At 34.3% G+C, this 24,686-nt stretch overlaps 1 non-coding gene across 1 annotated transcript; it reads left to right on the top strand.

Annotated features, from left to right (window-relative positions):
- Window positions 1-20,955: 20,955 nt before the first annotated feature.
- LOC111917851 (small nucleolar RNA R71) lies at window positions 20,956-21,062 on the top strand. The gene has a single exon (XR_002859042.1). It is a non-coding gene; the product is annotated as a small nucleolar RNA R71 (small nucleolar RNA).
- Window positions 21,063-24,686: the final 3,624 nt, after the last annotated feature.

The following is a 24,686-nucleotide window of genomic DNA, read 5'->3' as shown; positions in this document are numbered from 1 at the left end:
ATTCTAAGAAGAAGGGATAGTACATTTTATGCTTTATGATAGGTCTTAATGATTAAGAACCACATCTCAATTGATCCTCTAAGTGAGTCTTAGTACAATTGTATGTCTAAGAAGTGGAATCAAGAATTGAAGAAATGGTTAAATCAAGAAGTCAATCATACTTCGTTCCAAAACAAGTCTTAGAATTAAGATTGTGACATTGAGTGATAAGTATTAAGAAGGTTTATAACATTCATAAAATGTGGAAAATTGTGATGTCTAGGATAAGACAAAGACCAACTAGGACCAATTTATGAAGTGTTTTGATAAAAACTACACTAACTATTGAATATTTGTTTGTCAAGAAATGTTTATTGGCAAAAGAATCTTATATGTCGAGGAGTCAGTGGGAGTCTTAATGGTCTTGAAAGGTTTCAAGAACAAATCAAAATAGACCTCATTGATCATCACTAGCACACGAGTTGAGGTTTACAACCTATCGTGTTGACATTATTTTGTTTCTGTGCCATTCCAATTGAGTTAATTATGCATGTGAGTTCTATGAGTTCTCATTTGAATGCATAAAAGGCAGGCACCTTGATCAATGGAAAGTACATTGATAGGAAAGGGTGAGCTGCTTAACTTTTTGGAAGACATGGTGGGCAGCTGTGTTACCATAAGGCAAGAAATCAAGATTAAGAAAGTTCGGTCCATATGAGTTTGAATTTGTCGTAAACTTTGGTTTTAACAAATTCACATGGATAGGAACACATACACCATTAAAATCTATGTGTCATAAGATTCCCTCCTTCATGAAAATGATTGTGAGGAAATGCTTTCACTAAGAAAGTTTTTAAAAAGATAGTGATTGTAAAAAAATTGTATTCTCGAATTCGATTATGGTTACAGTATCCCATTCCATGATTTCAATTCTGAGGTTTGGCAATTAGTCTGAATTGTTTAGACACACATATGAGCTATCTAAAGGAAAGGTGTATAAGCTTAGATAAAGGATTATCAAAGCATTAGGTATTAGAAACATGAACTTAAGAAATTCAATAGGTATTGTTTTTCTAAAAGTTAAGTTGTTTCTGAATACATGCCAAAGCTAGTGGGAGCATAAGTGTTATGTTTTATAATAATAATCATGATAGTGGGAGCATAAATGTTATGATTGTATGATTATTATGGAAAGTATTGCAAGTTAGCAATATTAATTATAGAAAACAATAGTTATACTTTGCAAAGTTGCAAGAGTTGAAAAGTTGTTTTGCTATAATTAAGGGAGAGGATATTATGCTTCATTTCAAATCTAAAGGCTTAAGTTGTGGAATGTTAATAAATTTAGTCAGGGATACATAGTGTGTTCACAAATTTCGATTATGATTACGACATTCCTCTTCATAGTGCGAATTTTGAGAACGTAGCACATAAAATATTGTGGCAGAAGATTGATAAAGTATCAAATCTTTATGTAAGACATTATGCATCGTGTCCCATACGCTTCGGGTTTAGGATCGATTGCAAATGCTATAATATTTGACCATTCTAAAATTTTCCAAATGTCTAGCGCATTTAGAGGGAAAAGGAAAAGAATCGGTTTTGACTAAGGTAATTAAACAACTATCAAAGGACAATCCAAAGTTCGCCGAGGATAGGTCGCTTGTGAGTAGTTGGAAGTATAGTATTGGATGGACCATATCGACATTATTATAAATAGATAATATTCTATTAAGAATAAGTTGTCATATGGAAAATATGGAAACGTGTCCATATTGGGAATTGAATATTAAAAATCTATGTCTAGATTAGACACTTTTATGAAAAAGGATGTTCAAAGGAATGTACTTTGAGTGAGAGACATCATATCTAAGGAATTGTATTGCAACAATCTCCAATAGAGGAATTTGTAATATTGTTGGCAATAGTCTGTGTGACTTTTGTGCTATGACATTACGAAAGGATCATTGCATAAAATGTTAGAATCTAGCATATTCTATAAGTGGCAAGAATTTGATATTCTTTCACTTATGAAAAAGGATTTGGAGTTGTGAAATGAGTATGATTGGAAATGTGTTCATTTGATCTATTTCACAAAGTAAGAACCATAGGTAAACATTGTGTGCATTCTAAGAGCATGGAACAAGTGTTGTAATAATTCAAGTAAAAAGTTGATTACCTGAAACAACAAATAATGAGTAATCGATATGGTGATAAATAAAAGGTGTCTTATTTATGCTCAAAGGTTTGAGGCCATATGGGATTAGTATTATTCTTGTGTTTCACTTTGCATGTTTTGACTTCCTGAATAATTTAATTGGTTTAGAACAGTCAAATTATTCGAACGGGCCACAGTCGTTCATATGTTGTAAGTAGGTATGAATGAAGACTGTCGTGAATTGGTGTGTGGATTGTCTAAAGAGCATTAGACATAAGCAAATGTTTGCTGCAACGTTCATGAGTGCTTATGAATGTGATTTTAACTACATGGAAGACATGGTGGGCAGCTGTGTTACCATAAGGCAAGAAATCAAGATTAAGAAAGTTCAGTCCATATGAGTTTGAATTTGTCGTAAACTTTGGTTTCGACAAATTCACATGGATAGGAACACATACACCATTAAAATCTAAGTGTCATAAGATTCACTCCTTCATGAAAATGACTGTGAGGAAATGCTTTCACTAAGAAAGTTTTTAAAAAGATAGTGATTGTAAAAAAATTGTATTCTCGAATTCGATTACGGTTACAGTCTCCCTTTCCATGATTTCAATTGTGAGGTTTGGCAATTAGTCTGAATTGTTTAGACACACATATGAGCTATCTAAAGGAAAGGTGTATAAGCTTAGATAAAGGATTATCAAAGCATTAGGTATTAGAAACATGAACTTAAGAAATTCAATAGGTATTGTTTTTCTAAAAGTTAAGCTGTTTCTGAATACATGCCAAAGCTAGTGGGAGCATAAGTGTTATGTTTTATAATAATAATCATGATAGTGGGAGCATAAATGTTATGATTGTATGATTATTATGGAAAGTATTGCAAGTTAGCAATATTAATTATAGAAAACAATAGTTATACTTTGCAAAGTTGCAAGAGTTGAAAAGTTGTTTTGCTATAATTAAGGGAGAGGATATTATGCTTCATTTCAAATCTAAAGGCTTAAGTTGTGGAATGTTAATAAATTTAGTCAGGGATACATAGTGTGTTCACAAATTTCGATTATGATTACGGCATTCCTCTTCATAGTTCGAATTTTGAGAACGTAGCACATAAAATATTATGGCAGAAGATTGATAAAGTATCAAATCTTTATGTAAGACATTATGCATCGTGTCCCATACGCTTCGGGTTTAGGATCGATTGCAAATGCTATAATATTTGACCATTCTAAAATTTTCCAAATGTCTAGCGCATTTAGAGGGAAAAGGAAAAGAATCGGTTTTGACTAAGGTAATTAAACAACTATCAAAGGACAATCCAAAGTTCGCCGAGGATAGGTCGCTTGTGAGTAGTTGGAAGTATAGTATTGGATGGACCATATCGACATTATTATAAATAGATAATATTCTATTAAGAATAAGTTGTCATATGGAAAATATGGAAACGTGTCCATATTGGGAATTGAATATTAAAAATCTATGTCTAGATTATACACTTTTATGCAAAAGGATGTTCAAAGGAATGTACTTTGAGTGAGAGACATCATATCTAAGGAATTGTATTGCAACAATCTCCAATAGAGGAATTTGTAATATTGTTGGCAATAGTCTGTGTGACTTTTGTGCTATGACATTACGAAAGGATCATTGCATAAAATGTTAGAATCTAGCATATTCTATAAGTGGCAAGAATTTGATATTCTTTCACTTATGAAAAAGGATTTGGAGTTGTGAAATGAGTATGATTGGAAATGTGTTCATTTGATCTATTTCACAAAGTAAGAACCATAGGTAAACATTGTGTGCATTCTAAGAGCATGGAACAAGTGTTGTAATAATTCAAGTAAAAAGTTGATTACCTGAAACAACAAATAATGAGTAATCGATATGGTGATAAATAAAAGGTGTCTTATTTATGCTCAAAGGTTTGAGGCCATATGGGATTAGTATTATTCTTGTGTTTCACTTTGCATGTTTTGACTTCCTGAATAATTTAATTGGTTTAGAACAGTCAAATTATTCGAACGGGCCACAGTCGTTCATATGTTGTAAGTAGGTATGAATGAAGACTGTCGTGAATTGGTGTGTGGATTGTCTAAAGAGCATTAGACATAAGCAAATGTTTGCTGCAACGTTCATGAGTGCTTATGAATGTGATTTTAACTACATGGAAGACATGGTGGGCAGCTGTGTTACCATAAGGCAAGAAATCAAGATTAAGAAAGTTCAGTCCATATGAGTTTGAATTTGTCGTAAACTTTGGTTTCGACAAATTCACATGGATAGGAACACATACACCATTAAAATCTAAGTGTCATAAGATTCACTCCTTCATGAAAATGACTGTGAGGAAATGCTTTCACTAAGAAAGTTTTTAAAAAGATAGTGATTGTAAAAAAATTGTATTCTCGAATTCGATTACGGTTACAGTCTCCCTTTCCATGATTTCAATTGTGAGGTTTGGCAATTAGTCTGAATTGTTTAGACACACATATGAGCTATCTAAAGGAAAGGTGTATAAGCTTAGATAAAGGATTATCAAAGCATTAGGTATTAGAAACATGAACTTAAGAAATTCAATAGGTATTGTTTTTCTAAAAGTTAAGCTGTTTCTGAATACATGCCAAAGCTAGTGGGAGCATAAGTGTTATGTTTTATAATAATAATCATGATAGTGGGAGCATAAATGTTATGATTGTATGATTATTATGGAAAGTATTGCAAGTTAGCAATATTAATTATAGAAAACAATAGTTATACTTTGCAAAGTTGCAAGAGTTGAAAAGTTGTTTTGCTATAATTAAGGGAGAGGATATTATGCTTCATTTCAAATCTAAAGGCTTAAGTTGTGGAATGTTAATAAATTTAGTCAGGGATACATAGTGTGTTCACAAATTTCGATTATGATTACGACATTCCTCTTCATAGTGCGAATTTTGAGAACGTAGCACATAAAATATTGTGGCAGAAGATTGATAAAGTATCAAATCTTTATGTAAGACATTATGCATCGTGTCCCATACGCTTCGGGTTTAGGATCGATTGCAAATGCTATAATATTTGACCATTCTAAAATTTTCCAAATGTCTAGCGCATTTAGAGGGAAAAGGAAAAGAATCGGTTTTGACTAAGGTAATTAAACAACTATCAAAGGACAATCCAAAGTTCGCCGAGGATAGGTCGCTTGTGAGTAGTTGGAAGTATAGTATTGGATGGACCATATCGACATTATTATAAATAGATAATATTCTATTAAGAATAAGTTGTCATATGGAAAATATGGAAACGTGTCCATATTGGGAATTGAATATTAAAAATCTATGTCTAGATTAGACACTTTTATGAAAAAGGATGTTCAAAGGAATGTACTTTGAGTGAGAGACATCATATCTAAGGAATTGTATTGCAACAATCTCCAATAGAGGAATTTGTAATATTGTTGGCAATAGTCTGTGTGACTTTTGTGCTATGACATTACGAAAGGATCATTGCATAAAATGTTAGAATCTAGCATATTCTATAAGTGGCAAGAATTTGATATTCTTTCACTTATGAAAAAGGATTTGGAGTTGTGAAATGAGTATGATTGGAAATGTGTTCATTTGATCTATTTCACAAAGTAAGAACCATAGGTAAACATTGTGTGCATTCTAAGAGCATGGAACAAGTGTTGTAATAATTCAAGTAAAAAGTTGATTACCTGAAACAACAAATAATGAGTAATCGATATGGTGATAAATAAAAGGTGTCTTATTTATGCTCAAAGGTTTGAGGCCATATGGGATTAGTATTATTCTTGTGTTTCACTTTGCATGTTTTGACTTCCTGAATAATTTAATTGGTTTAGAACAGTCAAATTATTCGAACGGGCCACAGTCGTTCATATGTTGTAAGTAGGTATGAATGAAGACTGTCGTGAATTGGTGTGTGGATTGTCTAAAGAGCATTAGACATAAGCAAATGTTTGCTGCAACGTTCATGAGTGCTTATGAATGTGATTTTAACTACATGGAAGACATGGTGGGCAGCTGTGTTACCATAAGGCAAGAAATCAAGATTAAGAAAGTTCAGTCCATATGAGTTTGAATTTGTCGTAAACTTTGGTTTCGACAAATTCACATGGATAGGAACACATACACCATTAAAATCTAAGTGTCATAAGATTCACTCCTTCATGAAAATGACTGTGAGGAAATGCTTTCACTAAGAAAGTTTTTAAAAAGATAGTGATTGTAAAAAAATTGTATTCTCGAATTCGATTACGGTTACAGTCTCCCTTTCCATGATTTCAATTGTGAGGTTTGGCAATTAGTCTGAATTGTTTAGACACACATATGAGCTATCTAAAGGAAAGGTGTATAAGCTTAGATAAAGGATTATCAAAGCATTAGGTATTAGAAACATGAACTTAAGAAATTCAATAGGTATTGTTTTTCTAAAAGTTAAGCTGTTTCTGAATACATGCCAAAGCTAGTGGGAGCATAAGTGTTATGTTTTATAATAATAATCATGATAGTGGGAGCATAAATGTTATGATTGTATGATTATTATGGAAAGTATTGCAAGTTAGCAATATTAATTATAGAAAACAATAGTTATACTTTGCAAAGTTGCAAGAGTTGAAAAGTTGTTTTGCTATAATTAAGGGAGAGGATATTATGCTTCATTTCAAATCTAAAGGCTTAAGTTGTGGAATGTTAATAAATTTAGTCAGGGATACATAGTGTGTTCACAAATTTCGATTATGATTACGGCATTCCTCTTCATAGTTCGAATTTTGAGAACGTAGCACATAAAATATTATGGCAGAAGATTGATAAAGTATCAAATCTTTATGTAAGACATTATGCATCGTGTCCCATACGCTTCGGGTTTAGGATCGATTGCAAATGCTATAATATTTGACCATTCTAAAATTTTCCAAATGTCTAGCGCATTTAGAGGGAAAAGGAAAAGAATCGGTTTTGACTAAGGTAATTAAACAACTATCAAAGGACAATCCAAAGTTCGCCGAGGATAGGTCGCTTGTGAGTAGTTGGAAGTATAGTATTGGATGGACCATATCGACATTATTATAAATAGATAATATTCTATTAAGAATAAGTTGTCATATGGAAAATATGGAAACGTGTCCATATTGGGAATTGAATATTAAAAATCTATGTCTAGATTATACACTTTTATGCAAAAGGATGTTCAAAGGAATGTACTTTGAGTGAGAGACATCATATCTAAGGAATTGTATTGCAACAATCTCCAATAGAGGAATTTGTAATATTGTTGGCAATAGTCTGTGTGACTTTTGTGCTATGACATTACGAAAGGATCATTGCATAAAATGTTAGAATCTAGCATATTCTATAAGTGGCAAGAATTTGATATTCTTTCACTTATGAAAAAGGATTTGGAGTTGTGAAATGAGTATGATTGGAAATGTGTTCATTTGATCTATTTCACAAAGTAAGAACCATAGGTAAACATTGTGTGCATTCTAAGAGCATGGAACAAGTGTTGTAATAATTCAAGTAAAAAGTTGATTACCTGAAACAACAAATAATGAGTAATCGATATGGTGATAAATAAAAGGTGTCTTATTTATGCTCAAAGGTTTGAGGCCATATGGGATTAGTATTATTCTTGTGTTTCACTTTGCATGTTTTGACTTCCTGAATAATTTAATTGGTTTAGAACAGTCAAATTATTCGAACGGGCCACAGTCGTTCATATGTTGTAAGTAGGTATGAATGAAGACTGTCGTGAATTGGTGTGTGGATTGTCTAAAGAGCATTAGACATAAGCAAATGTTTGCTGCAACGTTCATGAGTGCTTATGAATGTGATTTTAACTACATGGAAGACATGGTGGGCAGCTGTGTTACCATAAGGCAAGAAATCAAGATTAAGAAAGTTCAGTCCATATGAGTTTGAATTTGTCGTAAACTTTGGTTTCGACAAATTCACATGGATAGGAACACATACACCATTAAAATCTAAGTGTCATAAGATTCACTCCTTCATGAAAATGACTGTGAGGAAATGCTTTCACTAAGAAAGTTTTTAAAAAGATAGTGATTGTAAAAAAATTGTATTCTCGAATTCGATTACGGTTACAGTCTCCCTTTCCATGATTTCAATTGTGAGGTTTGGCAATTAGTCTGAATTGTTTAGACACACATATGAGCTATCTAAAGGAAAGGTGTATAAGCTTAGATAAAGGATTATCAAAGCATTAGGTATTAGAAACATGAACTTAAGAAATTCAATAGGTATTGTTTTTCTAAAAGTTAAGCTGTTTCTGAATACATGCCAAAGCTAGTGGGAGCATAAGTGTTATGTTTTATAATAATAATCATGATAGTGGGAGCATAAATGTTATGATTGTATGATTATTATGGAAAGTATTGCAAGTTAGCAATATTAATTATAGAAAACAATAGTTATACTTTGCAAAGTTACAAGAGTTGAAAAGTTGTTTTGCTATAATTAAGGGAGAGGATATTATGCTTCATTTCAAATCTAAAGGCTTAAGTTGTGGAATGTTAATAAATTTAGTCAGGGATACATAGTGTGTTCACAAATTTCGATTATGATTACGGCATTCCTCTTCATAGTTCGAATTTTGAGAACGTAGCACATAAAATATTATGGCAGAAGATTGATAAAGTATCAAATCTTTATGTAAGACATTATGCATCGTGTCCCATACGCTTCGGGTTTAGGATCGATTGCAAATGCTATAATATTTGACCATTCTAAAATTTTCCAAATGTCTAGCGCATTTAGAGGGAAAAGGAAAAGAATCGGTTTTGACTAAGGTAATTAAACAACTATCAAAGGACAATCCAAAGTTCGCCGAGGATAGGTCGCTTGTGAGTAGTTGGAAGTATAGTATTGGATGGACGATATCGACATTATTATAAATAGATAATATTCTATTAAGAATAAGTTGTCATATGGAAAATATGGAAACGTGTCCATATTGGGAATTGAATATTAAAAATCTATGTCTAGATTAGACACTTTTATGCAAAAGGATGTTCAAAGGAATGTACTTTGAGTGAGAGACATCATATCTAAGGAATTGTATTGCAACAATCTCCAATAGAGGAATTTGTAATATTGTTGGCAATAGTCTGTGTGACTTTTGTGCTATGACATTACGAAAGGATCATTGCATAAAATGTTAGAATCTAGCATATTCTATAAGTGGCAAGAATTTGATATTCTTTCACTTATGAAAAAGGATTTGGAGTTGTGAAATGAGTATGATTGGAAATGTGTTCATTTGATCTATTTCACAAAGTAAGAACCATAGGTAAACATTGTGTGCATTCTAAGAGCATGGAACAAGTGTTGTAATAATTCAAGTAAAAAGTTGATTACCTGAAACAACAAATAATGAGTAATCGATATGGTGATAAATAAAAGGTGTCTTATTTATGCTCAAAGGTTTGAGGCCATATGGGATTAGTATTATTCTTGTGTTTCACTTTGCATGTTTTGACTTCCTGAATAATTTAATTGGTTTAGAACAGTCAAATTATTCGAACGGGCCACAGTCGTTCATATGTTGTAAGTAGGTATGAATGAAGACTGTCGTGAATTGGTGTGTGGATTGTCTAAAGAGCATTAGACATAAGCAAATGTTTGCTGCAACGTTCATGAGTGCTTATGAATGTGATTTTAACTACATGGAAGACATGGTGGGCAGCTGTGTTACCATAAGGCAAGAAATCAAGATTAAGAAAGTTCAGTCCATATGAGTTTGAATTTGTCGTAAACTTTGGTTTCGACAAATTCACATGGATAGGAACACATACACCATTAAAATCTAAGTGTCATAAGATTCACTCCTTCATGAAAACGACTGTGAGGAAATGCTTTCACTAAGAAAGTTTTTAAAAAGATAGTGATTGTAAAAAAATTGTATTCTCGAATTCGATTATGGTTACAGTATCCCTTTCCATGATTTCAATTGTGAGGTTTGGCAATTAGTCTGAATTGTTTAGACACACGTATGAGCTATCTAAAGGAAAGGTTTATAAGCTTAGATAAAGGATTATCAAAGCATTAGGTATTAGAAACATGAACTTAAGAAATTCAATAGGTATTGTTTTTCTAAAAGTTAAGCTGTTTCTGAATACATGCCAAAGCTAGTGGGAGCATAAGTGTTATGTTTTATAATAATAATCATGATAGTGGGAGCATAAATGTTATGATTGTATGATTATTATGGAAAGTATTGCAAGTTAGCAATATTAATTATAGAAAACAATAGTTATACTTTGCAAAGTTGCAAGAGTTGAAAAGTTGTTTTGCTATAATTAAGGGAGAGGATATTATGCTTCATTTCAAATCTAAAGGCTTAAGTTGTGGAATGTTAATAAATTTAGTCAGGGATACATAGTGTGTTCACAAATTTCGATTATGATTACGGCATTCCACTTCATAGTTCGAATTTTGAGAACGTAGCACATAAAATATTATGGCAGAAGATTGATAAAGTATCAAATCTTTATGTAAGACATTATGCATCGTGTCCCATACGCTTCGGGTTTAGGATCGATTGCAAATGCTATAATATTTGACCATTCTAAAATTTTCCAAATGTCTAGCGCATTTAGAGGGAAAAGGAAAAGAATCGGTTTTGACTAAGGTAATTAAACAACTATCAAAGGACAATCCAAAGTTCGCCGAGGATAGGTCGCTTGTGAGTAGTTGGAAGTATAGTATTGGATGGACCATATCGACATTATTATAAATAGATAATATTCTATTAAGAATAAGTTGTCATATGGAAAATATGGAAACGTGTCCATATTGGGAATTGAATATTAAAAATCTATGTCTAGATTAGACACTTTTATGAAAAAGGATGTTCAAAGGAATGTACTTTGAGTGAGAGACATCATATCTAAGGAATTGTATTGCAACAATCTCCAATAGAGGAATTTGTAATATTGTTGGCAATAGTCTGTGTGACTTTTGTGCTATGACATTACGAAAGGATCATTGCATAAAATGTTAGAATCTAGCATATTCTATAAGTGGCAAGAATTTGATATTCTTTCACTTATGAAAAAGGATTTGGAGTTGTGAAATGAGTATGATTGGAAATGTGTTCATTTGATCTATTTCACAAAGTAAGAACCATCGGTAAACATTGTGTGCATTCTAAGAGCATGGAACAAGTGTTGTAATAATTCAAGTAAAAAGTTGATTACCTGAAACAACAAATAATGAGTAATCGATATGGTGATAAATAAAAGGTGTCTTATTTATGCTCAAAGGTTTGAGGCCATATGGGATTAGTATTATTCTTGTGTTTCACTTTGCATGTTTTGACTTCCTGAATAATTTAATTGGTTTAGAACAGTCAAATTATTCGAACGGGCCACAGTCGTTCATATGTTGTAAGTAGGTATGAATGAAGACTGTCGTGAATTGGTGTGTGGATTGTCTAAAGAGCATTAGACATAAGCAAATGTTTGCTGCAACGTTCATGAGTGCTTATGAATGTGATTTTAACTACATGGAAGACATGGTGGGCAGCTGTGTTACCATAAGGCAAGAAATCAAGATTAAGAAAGTTCAGTCCATATGAGTTTGAATTTGTCGTAAACTTTGGTTTCGACAAATTCACATGGATAGGAACACATACACCATTAAAATCTAAGTGTCATAAGATTCACTCCTTCATGAAAACGACTGTGAGGAAATGCTTTCACTAAGAAAGTTTTTAAAAAGATAGTGATTGTAAAAAAATTGTATTCTCGAATTCGATTATGGTTACAGTATCCCTTTCCATGATTTCAATTGTGAGGTTTGGCAATTAGTCTGAATTGTTTAGACACACGTATGAGCTATCTAAAGGAAAGGTTTATAAGCTTAGATAAAGGATTATCAAAGCATTAGGTATTAGAAACATGAACTTAAGAAATTCAATAGGTATTGTTTTTCTAAAAGTTAAGCTGTTTCTGAATACATGCCAAAGCTAGTGGGAGCATAAGTGTTATGTTTTATAATAATAATCATGATAGTGGGAGCATAAATGTTATGATTGTATAATTATTATGGAAAGTATTGCAAGTTAGCAATATTAATTATAGAAAACAATAGTTATACTTTGCAAAGTTGCAAGAGTTGAAAAGTTGTTTTGCTATAATTAAGGGAGAGGATATTATGCTTCATTTCAAATCTAAAGGCTTAAGTTGTGGAATGTTAATAAATTTAGTCAGGGATACATAGTGTGTTCACAAATTTCGATTATGATTACGGCATTCCTCTTCATAGTTCGAATTTTGAGAACGTAGCACATAAAATATTATGGCAGAAGATTGATAAAGTATCAAATCTTTATGTAAGACATTATGCATCGTGTCCCATACGCTTCGGGTTTAGGATCGATTGCAAATGCTATAATATTTGACCATTCTAAAATTTTCCAAATGTCTAGCGCATTTAGAGGGAAAAGGAAAAGAATCGGTTTTGACTAAGGTAATTAAACAACTATCAAAGGACAATCCAAAGTTCGCCGAGGATAGGTCTCTTGTGAGTAGTTGGAAGTATAGTATTGGATGGACCATATCGACATTATTATAAATAGATAATATTCTATTAAGAATAAGTTGTCATATGGAAAATATGGAAACGTGTCCATATTGGGAATTGAATATTAAAAATCTATGTCTAGATTAGACACTTTTATGAAAAAGGATGTTCAAAGGAATGTACTTTGAGTGAGAGACATCATATCTAAGGAATTGTATTGCAACAATCTCCAATAGAGGAATTTGTAATATTGTTGGCAATAGTCTGTGTGACTTTTGTGCTATGACATTACGAAAGGATCATTGCATAAAATGTTAGAATCTAGCATATTCTATAAGTGGCAAGAATTTGATATTCTTTCACTTATGAAAAAGGATTTGGAGTTGTGAAATGAGTATGATTGGAAATGTGTTCATTTGATCTATTTCACAAAGTAAGAACCATAGGTAAACATTGTGTGCATTCTAAGAGCATGGAACAAGTGTTGTAATAATTCAAGTAAAAAGTTGATTACCTGAAACAACAAATAATGAGTAATCGATATGGTGATAAATAAAAGGTGTCTTATTTATGCTCAAAGGTTTGAGGCCATATGGGATTAGTATTATTCTTGTGTTTCACTTTGCATGTTTTGACTTCCTGAATAATTTAATTGGTTTAGAACAGTCAAATTATTCGAACGGGCCACAGTCGTTCATATGTTGTAAGTAGGTATGAATGAAGACTGTCGTGAATTGGTGTGTGGATTGTCTAAAGAGCATTAGACATAAGCAAATGTTTGCTGCAACGTTCATGAGTGCTTATGAATGTGATTTTAACTACATGGAAGACATGGTGGGCAGCTGTGTTACCATAAGGCAAGAAATCAAGATTAAGAAAGTTCAGTCCATATGAGTTTGAATTTGTCGTAAACTTTGGTTTCGACAAATTCACATGGATAGGAACACATACACCATTAAAATCTAAGTGTCATAAGATTCACTCCTTCATGAAAATGACTGTGAGGAAATGCTTTCACTAAGAAAGTTTTTAAAAAGATAGTGATTGTAAAAAAATTGTATTCTCGAATTCGATTACGGTTACAGTCTCCCTTTCCATGATTTCAATTGTGAGGTTTGGCAATTAGTCTGAATTGTTTAGACACACATATGAGCTATCTAAAGGAAAGGTGTATAAGCTTAGATAAAGGATTATCAAAGCATTAGGTATTAGAAACATGAACTTAAGAAATTCAATAGGTATTGTTTTTCTAAAAGTTAAGCTGTTTCTGAATACATGCCAAAGCTAGTGGGAGCATAAGTGTTATGTTTTATAATAATAATCATGATAGTGGGAGCATAAATGTTATGATTGTATGATTATTATGGAAAGTATTGCAAGTTAGCAATATTAATTATAGAAAACAATAGTTATACTTTGCAAAGTTGCAAGAGTTGAAAAGTTGTTTTGCTATAATTAAGGGAGAGGATATTATGCTTCATTTCAAATCTAAAGGCTTAAGTTGTGGAATGTTAATAAATTTAGTCAGGGATACATAGTGTGTTCACAAATTTCGATTATGATTACGGCATTCCTCTTCATAGTTCGAATTTTGAGAACGTAGCACATAAAATATTATGGCAGAAGATTGATAAAGTATCAAATCTTTATGTAAGACATTATGCATCGTGTCCCATACGCTTCGGGTTTAGGATCGATTGCAAATGCTATAATATTTGACCATTCTAAAATTTTCCAAATGTCTAGCGCATTTAGAGGGAAAAGGAAAAGAATCGGTTTTGACTAAGGTAATTAAACAACTATCAAAGGACAATCCAAAGTTCGCCGAGGATAGGTCGCTTGTGAGTAGTTGGAAGTATAGTATTGGATGGACCATATCGACATTATTATAAATAGATAATATTCTATTAAGAATAAGTTGTCATATGGAAAATATGGAAACGTGTCCATATTGGGAATTGAATATTAAAAATCTATGTCTAGATTAGACACTTTTATGAAAAAGGATGTTCAAAGGAATGTACTTTGAGTGAGAGACATCATATCTAAGGAATTGTATTGCAACAATCTCCAATAGAGGAATTTGTAATATTGTTGGCAATAGTCTGTGTGACTTTTGTGCTATGACATTACGAAAGGATCATTGCATAAAATGTTAGAATCTAGCATATTCTATAAGTGGCAAGAATTTGATATTCTTTCACTTATGAAAAAGGATTTGGAGTTGTGAAATGAGTATGATTGGAAATGTGTTCATTTGATCTATTTCACAAAGTAAGAACCATCGGTAAACATTGTGTGCATTCTAAGAGCATGGAACAAGTGTTGTAATAATTCAAGTAAAAAGTTGATTACCTGAAACAACAAATAATGAGTAATCGATATGGTGATAAATAAAAGGTGTCTTATTTATGCTCAAAGGTTTGAGGCCATATGGGATTAGTATTATTCTTGTGTTTCACTTTGCATGTTTTGACTTCCTGAATAATTTAATTGGTTTAGAACAGTCAAATTATTCGAACGGGCCACAGTCGTTCATATGTTGTAAGTAGGTATGAATGAAGACTGTCGTGAATTGGTGTGTGGATTGTCTAAAGAGCATTAGACATAAGCAAATGTTTGCTGCAACGTTCATGAGTGCTTATGAATGTGATTTTAACTACATGGAAGACATGGTGGGCAGCTGTGTTACCATAAGGCAAGAAATCAAGATTAAGAAAGTTCAGTCCATATGAGTTTGAATTTGTCGTAAACTTTGGTTTCGACAAATTCACATGGATAGGAACACATACACCATTAAAATCTAAGTGTCATAAGATTCACTCCTTCATGAAAACGACTGTGAGGAAATGCTTTCACTAAGAAAGTTTTTAAAAAGATAGTGATTGTAAAAAAATTGTATTCTCGAATTCGATTATGGTTACAGTATCCCTTTCCATGATTTCAATTGTGAGGTTTGGCAATTAGTCTGAATTGTTTAGACACACATATGAGCTATCTAAAGGAAAGGTTTATAAGCTTAGATAAAGGATTATCAAAGCATTAGGTATTAGAAACATGAACTTAAGAAATTCAATAGGTATTGTTTTTCTAAAAGTTAAGCTGTTTCTGAATACATGCCAAAGCTAGTGGGAGCATAAGTGTTATGTTTTATAATAATAATCATGATAGTGGGAGCATAAATGTTATGATTGTATGATTATTATGGAAAGTATTGCAAGTTAGCAATATTAATTATAGAAAACAATAGTTATACTTTGCAAAGTTGCAAGAGTTGAAAAGTTGTTTTGCTATAATTAAGGGAGAGGATATTATGCTTCATTTCAAATCTAAAGGCTTAAGTTGTGGAATGTTAATAAATTTAGTCAGGGATACATAGTGTGTTCACAAATTTCGATTATGATTACGGGATTCCTCTTCATAGTTCGAATTTTGAGAACGTAGCACATAAAATATTATGGCAGAAGATTGATAAAGTATCAAATCTTTATGTAAGACATTATGCATCGTGTCTCATACGCTTCGGGTTTAGGATCGATTGCAAATGCTATAATATTTGACCATTCTAAAATTTTCCAAATGTCTAGCGCATTTAGAGGGAAAAGGAAAAGAATCGGTTTTGACTAAGGTAATTAAACAACTATCAAAGGACAATCCAAAGTTCGCCGAGGATAGGTCGCTTGTGAGTAGTTGGAAGTATAGTATTGGATGGACCATATCGACATTATTATAAATAGATAATATTCTATTAAGAATAAGTTGTCATATGGAAAATATGGAAACGTGTCCATATTGGGAATTGAATATTAAAAATCTATGTCTAGATTAGACACTTTTATGAAAAAGGATGTTCAAAGGAATGTACTTTGAGTGAGAGACATCATATCTAAGGAATTGTATTGCAACAATCTCCAATAGAGGAATTTGTAATATTGTTGGCAATAGTCTGTGTGACTTTTGTGCTATGACATTACGAAAGGATCATTGCATAAAATGTTAGAATCTAGCATATTCTATAAGTGGCATGAATTTGATATTCTTTCACTTATGAAAAAGGATTTGGAGTTGTGAAATGAGTATGATTGGAAATGTGTTCATTTGATCTATTTCACAAAGTAAGAACCATAGGTAAACATTGTGTGCATGCTAAGAGCATGGAACAAGTGTTGTAATAATTCAAGTAAAAAGTTGATTACCTGAAACAACAAATAATGAGTAATCGATATGGTGATAATTGAAAGGTGTTTTATTTATACTCAAAGGTTTGAGGCCATAGGGGATTAGTATTATGCTTGTGTTTCACTTTGCATGTTTTGACTTCCTGAATAATTTAATTGGTTTAGAACAGTCAAATTATTTGAACGGGCCACATTAGTTCATATGTTGGAAGTAGGTATGAATTCAGACTGTCGTGAATTGGTGTGTGGATTGTCTAAAGAGTATTAGACATAAGCAAATGTTTGCTGCAACGTTCATGAGTGCTTATGAATATGATTTGAGCATTGGATTAAACCCACGCTCACTTGGATCAATCCATGAATTGTATCACGAGTGATTGGTGAGACGGTAACATCTTATATTCTTGAAACCGAGATGTGTGAGTTGTATCTTGCAAATCAGTTGCACATTGATAATATGTAAACGCACCAGTAACTTGGTGTCATAAAACATATTGTTGTGTGTGATTCTGTGAGTGAGTGCAAGCGAGCACTGAATCAAAGTTTATCTGTTCCTTTTATTCAAAGTAGGATAAAAGCAATATCTTTGGGCCCCTCGATGATTTAGTGATGACAAACGTAAATGCTCGGCCGGGCTAGGGCTAATTTGATTTGTTCAATTAGTCAGTCGTCATAAATCGAAAGTCGAGAAATAGTACAGAGAGAATGATTAGAAATCATGTCTTATACGATATCTAGAATGGAGGAATATATGATCCCTTATCTAAAGGACACGCGTATCTGATAGTATCAGAGTTGACAGCGGCTTTAGAAAGCTACGATTGCAGATCAGGATTTGAAGTCATACGCAGAATAGTTATTAGACTTATCCAAATGGGAGACTGTTGGATTAGTGTCTAAGTCCATAACTATTTTGGTATGTACTTGACCCGATGGTGCATGATCCTTTTGGGTTGCCTTTACCAAAGCAACTTGATAGGATGAATTATGGAGAGAAAGGATTAAATATGATTTATTAATATATTATGAGAATAATATATTAAAGGAGAAATCATATTGTTTAATTAATATTAGTCAAGAATTAATTGGTAATTAGTTTTGTGACTAAAAGAGATTAATTAAACTTAAGGAACTAGAATTGTAATTATAAGATAATTGCAATTTGGGCTATGGATTGCCTTATATTAAGGAGTGGATGAATTGTATGGGGAAACCCATTAGAAATCGTCCAAGGCCTTTAAGGAAAGGAGTCCATGGGTTGCTTAGGGCTTAAGCATCCAAATTAGGGTTTCCTTGTTAGATAACCCTAATGGCCTCACTATATATAGAGCCCTTATGCCCCAAAAACGTTGACAAGCTTCCTTCTAGGGTTTCCACACGTTTTTGGGCAGCCTCCTTCTCTTCTCCTCTTCATCCTCTTGCTCTTGGTGTTTGTGAACCATTAGAGGAGTGACATTTGTGACTCTAAGCTTTCTAAAGTCAATACAAGAAGGATTTGAGATTGCTATTGCTACATAACAATCAAGGTATGATCTAAACCCTAATTATATGTTATATTGATTATCATATGCTTGATCTAGGGTTTATAGTCTTGGATAAATTGCATGTACAATAGAGAAACCTAGATCCAAGCATTAGGGTTTGTATGAGCACATAGGATGTTCTTATAGACAAAACCCATCAAGTATCGGGTTGCCTCCCGCAAGCGCTTCGTTTTGAGGAGTCGTTAGCTGGACTCCTTCCCGTTTTACGTTTCAGTGGTTTCTTCCGACGGGAATCCCTCCTTCACTTTTTGCAACTTCCAACTCCTTTTATAAGTCATCATTTTCTTGATATAATCCTTCTTCATATTTTCCCTCGCCTTTTTAGGGATGTTGGCTTGTACTTACGTTTGGTCCCTTTTCCCCTCATTACAATCCTTGTCCTCTCTTTTTCTTTTTGTTGTCCCATCCTTCCTCCTTTACTTTTATCTTTCTCAATCACACTTCCACTAATCATCCTACCATCACTTGGGGTCTTTGATTCAACCTTACTTTCTTCATATACTTGAGAATCCGGTGTTTTCAAAGTAAAAACTTCAAAGGAGGTAGAAACTAAAGCGCGAGGTTTTGTTCTTATGGTTAGCTTATCCTCTTTTACTTCTTGATTATTTGTGTGCAATCTAATGGAAGAGTTAGGCTCCTTATTTTTCAAATCCGTAATGCCCTTTTCATCTTCCAACCATTCCTTCTTATCAACTTGAATTGCTTCCTCATATTTCAAATTCTTTTCATTAAAAGTCAAGTTTGTTTCTTCAAAGTTACTTAGATGTTCATTGTCTTCATTTCCTTCAAGTGGCTTCTCTAATTCTCTTAAGTCTCTTTGAGCATCAAACTCTTCATCTAAAGAGGTTGTGGATTGCTTTGAATTATTTTCTTCCCAAAGTGCAATCTTTTTCTAGCAATTCATCACCCAATTCTATTGAGGAAGTCTTATCTTCAATTGATTTTTCATGATCCTTCTCTTGATTAGTGACAAAAGTAACCGAATCATGCCTAACCCTAAGTTTAAGTGTCGATTCGCGCATATCGACTATGGTACATGCGGTATTCAAGAATTGTCTTCGAAGGCTAATTAGAACTTTGGGGTCTTCTTCCATATCCAAAACTACGAAGTCAACAGGGAACAGCGACTTATCCACCTTGATTAGAAGATCTTCACAAAATCCTTTTGGATGGATCACCATTTTATCAGCTAGATGGATTGTCATTTGAATAGGTTTAAGTTCTGGAAGGTTCAACTTTTTGAAGAAAGAGTAGGGCATAATATTTATACTAGCCCCCAAAGCAGCTAATGCATAAGTGGTAACCAAGATTCCAAACTGGCAAGGTATAGTGATGCTTCCTAGATCGCCCATCTTTTATGTTAATTCATTCAAAAATATTTTTGATGCCTTTGCCATATTCTTTCTGTTTGTGAGGAGCTCCTTAAGTAAGCTTGCATATTTTGGCGTTTGAAGGATTGTTTCAATAAAAGGGATGTTCACTTGAAGTGCCCTAAGATGCTCTATGATCTTTTTAAACTCTTGAATCTGCTTGTTCTAAATGGATCGGCTTGGGAATAGTAAAGTAGGCTGATAAGGTTTTAAAAGAGAGGTATTTTTGTTAGCAGGCAGCGGACTCGTCGAGTCAATATATGGGACTCGTCAAGTCCATGTCACTGTTTGCGATTCTGGACTTGTTTCTTTTTTTCTCAAACTCCACTTTTAATTTATCTTTCTGGATTGGCCTCATAGGGAAAAAAACTTTCTCAAAGTTTGTTGTTATTACATTCATATGTGTTATTCTTGGGTTCTTTTCGGTATTACTTGGAAGTTCACCCGACATTCTTTGGTTGACATGTTGTGCAAGTTGGCCTAATTGTTTCTCTATGTTGAGAATTGAGGCTTGCTGATTCCTAAGTAGATCTTGTTGATCTCTCATCATAATTTGGTGCTCTTTATGCATGCTTTGTTGCTCTTTTATTGTAGCATTGATATCGTTGTGCCTCTTCTCAGATGCAGCTACAAATCTTGTTAGCATATCTTCAAGTTCTAATTTCTTTTCTTGCACTAGCTCCTCTTTTTGATAAAAACCTCTTCATTTTTGCTTATACTTTTCTTCCTTTGCCTTCTTGTACTCATTATATGGTAGCCATTCTTTCTTGGGTTTCGCCAATCATCATCATATCAATCACCGCTTGAATAACAAACTTGTACTTTCCAGTTCCCGTTCTCGTCAAGGTCACAATCTTTAGTAAGGTGAGGCCCTCTAAGGTTTTCACATCCCACTCTAATGGCATGGATGGATTGGTCCATCTTAGTCATTATTCTATCCATGCTTTCTAATTTTGCCATCATTGTTGCCATGTCATCCGAAATAGCATTCACCATCCCTCTAGTTGAGTCATTTCTTGGGTTATGATATTCTCTAGAGTGTTTAGAGAATTCTTCAATTAGCTCTTTTATCACCAGGGGTGCTTTCTTTGTGAGTGGTCCTTGAGAATCAAGGAGCTGCCTAGTTGTCACATTACTCCATCATAGAAAATGGACACTTATTGTTGACTTTTTAGATCATGGTGTGGGAAGTTCCTTAGGAAGCCTTTATATCTCTCCCATGCCTCATAAAGTGACTCTCCAGCTTGTTGCTCAAAATTTGCTATGACTTTCTTCAATTTTGCTATTTTTGAGGGAGGGAAAAATTGATCGATAAATTCCTCACGCATCTTAGCGCAAGTGGTGATGGATCCTAGAGGAAGTGATTTCAACCGATCTTTCGCGGCTCCCTTAAATGTGACCGGTAACATACAAAGCAAAACTGTATCATGAGACACATTATGAACATTGACGTAGTCAGCTATGTCATTGACCTCGTCTAGATACTTGTATGTGTCTTCATGATCCTTCCCGTAGAATGGGATTTCCTTAAGTTGGGCAAGTATGTGGCCCTTAAGTTCAAAGTTGGAAGTTGCAGGAATCGCGGGTTGCATGAGTCCTGGGCCGGTATCGTCACGCATCCTTTTCTTCCATTCACCCATGGGAACTTCATCGATGTTAGCCATGGTGTTAGTGAGTTTGCCTTCTAAGTCTCTTTCTTCTTTGTATTCGGACTCGTATTCGGTTTCTTTTGGAATTGGATTTTCTTCAAAATTATCAATCTTGCTTTCTACGCTCTTTTGATTGCTAGAATCACCCACTTTCTTGCCTTTCTTCTTCCCAAAGACTGATTTAAGGTCTTTGAAAGGTGATTTCTTTGGCAGGTTAGTGTCTTTAACGGATTTATCCTTGTTCTTCCTAAGAGCGGATCCCAGGTCGTCGAATGGAGGAACCAAAGGTGTATTTGTACCTCAGGTCATATAATACCTATAAGAAAACAAGAAAAACGCGCAAAAAGAACAAAAATGAAATAAAAAAACGAAATTGAAAATTCGCCTTGGACTCGTCGAGTAGCTACGACCGGACTTGGCGAGTTCAAAGGTAAAACATAAAAATTAAAACAAAATTCCTAAAAAGCAAAAACAAAACCTAACCTAATAAATACTTCTCTTAAAACAGTAACTTTGTGCAAGATAAATCTTACACAAAGGATCGACAATTCTAGCAATAAATTTTAGAATCGTTCCCCGGCAACGACACCAAAAACTTGATGTGTGATGAATGCACTAGTTTTAATCCTACCTTTTTAAATATGATTTAGACACACAAAAGGCAGTGTACCTGTCAATTGGTGGTATAGTTTAGCAAGCAGGGTATCGAACACATGGAACGGTAATTAGGCTAATTACTAGAATTATCTAAAACAAGTAATAAAAGGAAAGAGTTTTCTTTAGTTTTGCAAGACTAGAAACTTAAACAATTAACTAACACTCAAACTAAGCAACTAACAGCTAAAGCAAACAAAAATCAACTGAATTCAATAATAAAGGAGACTTCTATTTAGGTTTGAATCATTTATTCCTATGGTTGATTTTATGGCAAGTGCAATGGATTAGTTGACATCGGTTACCGATTAGTGTGATTAGGTTCACGTTCGGTATAATTAATCCTTAGAAAACAAATTAATTCAAGCAGTGATCAAGTGATTAAACTAATAAATTTCCTAGTTTATTGATTCAGGTTAGGTAAGACTAGTAGTTAGCTAATCAAGTTACCAACTCAATTAACCTCTTGTTGATGGTTCGTCACACAAGCTTACACATTAACTTCCATATTTTCTAGTTAACCCTAGTTTCACGTTCGCTATTCCTAGGCATATGACAATGTTTTCACATAAATCATACGAGATAAGCAATTAAGAGATGTTCATGCAGCTTAATATACTTGTAATTAACATAAAATAGTTGTTGTTAACACATAAGGTTGTTTAACAAGCTTAACAAAACAAAATTCACCAAATTAAATTAATCCAATCATAAAATCAAGCCATATTCATAAAGTCATCTACCCTAAACAGAATATATGAGTTTTAGCTCATAATTACAGCATAAACTAGCTCAAAAACGAAATCAATTGGTTCACACATAGTTCAAACAAAAGATTTAGTAAAGAGTAAACTTGATTTTGCCTTTGATCTCCTCAAAATCGAATGCTAAGTTGATCCTCGGTTTCCAGAGCTCCAGCAGCACCTTCAATCGCGGCTTAGCCTCTAAGGGTTCCAGAGAAAGTTCCTAATTCGTGACTTTAAGCCCTTTTATATAGTTTCTGAAAACAGGGGCTACTCGTCGAGTCCATAGACTGACTCGGCGAGTCCCTCACTTAAAATTTGTGCGCGGTAAGGAAAGCCAATGTTGACAAATCTTTGATCCTACTTGGCGAGTAGGCACCCAACTCGCCGAGTTCTTCAGGGTTTTTGACTCTTTTTCTTCTTTCTTCAATTCTCGAGCTTCCGATTGCTATTCCCGTTTCCTTTTGCTTCCGAGCTCATCTTTTAGGCTGCAAATACAATTTAAACTTAATTAAGTACCTTTTGTCCATAAATTGTAATAAATTAGCTAAAATTTATTAATATTCTATACAAAATATATAGCTAAATATGCACATATCAGCGCCTCACACAGTCGCTGCCTGGGCGTCTCAAAGGTTGTCTGCTGCTCAGGACCCCAGCGGAAAACCAACGACTACTTGGTTAGTCGGGTCAACGAAACTGCTATCTTGGAGAAGTCCTGGATAAATCTCCTATAATACCCTGCCAGACCCAGAAAGCTCCGAATCTCAGTTGGAGACCTCGGAGTCTCCCACTGCATCACGAACTCTATCTTGGCTGGATTCACCAAAATACCCTTTAGTTGACAAGGTGCCCAAGGAACTGCACCTCGTGCAACCAGAAGTCACACTTGGAGAACTTTGCATAAAGTCTCTCCCTCCTCAATGTCTCTAGCACCTCTCTCAGGTGCTCTTCATGCTGCTCCTGAGTTTTGGAGTAAACCAAGATGCCATCAATGAATACTATTACAGACCGATCCAGCATCGGCATGCACATGCGGTTCATGAGGTCCACGAACGCGGCTGGAGCATTGGTGAGCCCAAACGGCATCACCACAAACTCATAATGACCATAGCGGGTCCTAAAAGCGGTCTTCTGCATATCATCATCTCTGACCTGCATCTGGTGATATCCGGACCGTAGTTCAATCTTAGAGAACCAAGATGCTCCCTGAAGCTAGTCAAACAAATCATCTATCCTCGGGAGTGGGTAACGGTTCTTCACCATTACCTTGTTCAGCTCCCGGTAATCTATGCACATGCGATGCGACCCGTCCTTCTTCTTCACAAACAGGATCGGGGCTCCCCATGGCGAACTGCTCGGCCTGATAAAACCCTTGTCTAGCAGCTCCTGCAGCTGTGTAGACAACTCCTGCATCTTTGGAGGATCCAACTGATATGGTGCCTTAGCTATCGGAGCCGCACCAGGGACCAGGTCAATCCGGAACTCAACCTGTTTCTCCAGAGGTATCCCAGGTAAATCCTCCGGGAATCCATCCGGGTACTCGCGCACCACTAGTACATCATCAATCGTCACCTTACCCTTATCCCAGGTATCCATGACATAGGCGATGTATCCTGCGCAACCCTGCTTAAAATAGCGCCTCGCTCTCACCGCTGAGCAGAGAATTGGTCTGTGATGTGGCCTCTCACCTGAATCACTAACTCTCCCCCACGAGGAGTGCAAACCCTCACTAGCTGCAGCTCACAATCAATCACTGCCCCGTTGGGGCTCAACCAAGCCATACCCACCATAACCTTATTCCATCGTAGGGGAATAGGAACCAAATCCACTAAGAACTACTCATGAAATAACCGCA

This window comes from Lactuca sativa, chromosome 5 (assembly GCF_002870075.4).
Source record: "Lactuca sativa cultivar Salinas chromosome 5, Lsat_Salinas_v11, whole genome shotgun sequence".
Taxonomy (NCBI): domain Eukaryota; kingdom Viridiplantae; phylum Streptophyta; class Magnoliopsida; order Asterales; family Asteraceae; genus Lactuca; species Lactuca sativa.
Note: the sequence above shows the minus strand (reverse complement) of the source record. Positions and strands in the feature narration are given on the sequence as shown.